This window comes from Solanum stenotomum, chromosome 2 (genome assembly GCF_019186545.1).
Source record: "Solanum stenotomum isolate F172 chromosome 2, ASM1918654v1, whole genome shotgun sequence".
Classification (NCBI taxonomy): domain Eukaryota; kingdom Viridiplantae; phylum Streptophyta; class Magnoliopsida; order Solanales; family Solanaceae; genus Solanum; species Solanum stenotomum.
The window spans coordinates 44,957,121-44,958,348 of NC_064283.1; positions in this window are offsets into that span (position 1 = coordinate 44,957,121).

Here is a 1,228-nt window from a genome sequence, read left to right on the forward strand (position 1 = left end):
AAATGACATGTGTTCTTTTAAAGTTAAGCATGGGTTGTATATGGACATATGTTGAGTATATGTATGGTTGGCTATGGTCTTATATGTTAATGTTGACTTGTATTATGTCTCTTATACTTGTAAAGGAAAGGTTTTATCAAATGATATGAAAGCATTTACTTCCTTGAAAATGTCCTTTTTGGCATGTTTTTGCATGGCCTCCATACTTAGTACGTAATTGTGCTAACCCCCTTCTTTCCCTTTTTGGACTAAAGTGTAGGGATTTGGAGATGATGACATGTCATGGCTATTTGATAGGTTTCTAAGTGTTGAAGATGAAGACTTGGTGAGTCCTCATATATTCGAGGACAATACCCCATATGTTCTTTTATGTCTTTTTAGTATTGTTTAAGTTGTGTATGGGATTGGTCCCGAATTTTGTACTCTAAAGTATTAGATGGTTTTGAGACATCATGTATAAAGTCTAGAAAGTCTTCCGCTTGCTATATATATATATATTTTTTTTTATGAAATCTTTTCTTGGTAAAGAAAGTTTTAAATTCCTTATGGTTTTTTTGTGTCTATGCGATGAATGAATGCTAAGAGGCTTGTATCAGACCTCTTCGAGGTCGAGTACGCCGGTTACGACTAAGGGGTGCTCTCGGGTCGTGATAGCTATGTCAAGTATCACAAGAATAGAATAAGCATTTGCATAATATGGATTGTAACATTCTTCCCCCCTTAAAACATTCGTCCTCGAATGTTAGCATGGTTATCCAGCCCAAACAAGTTCAAGCCAAAGTTAGTACTACTGTTAACCACATTGAACATATAGACTTATAGTTACTTGTTAACGCCTCAACTCAACATTTTAATCTTTCTCATCGGTTTGGAAGAGATGAGGATACTTCAATGTCATTGCTTCTTCTGCTTCCCATGTAACTTCTTCTACTTGTTGGTTCCTTCATAATAATATTTTTACAGAAGCTACTTCTTTATTTCTTAACTTCCTAACTTGTCGATCAAGAATATCAAGGGGTACACCTTCATAAGTGAGATCTCTCGTAACTAGTACATCTTCAGTAGGAGTAATACGAGATAGGTCACCAATGCATTTTCGAAGCATTGAGACATGAAACACCGGATGAACGGTTGAAAGCCCTTGAGGTAACTGTAACTCATACGCAACTTGGCCAATTCTTCGGATAACCTTATATGGCCGTATATAGCATGGACTCAACTTTCCCTT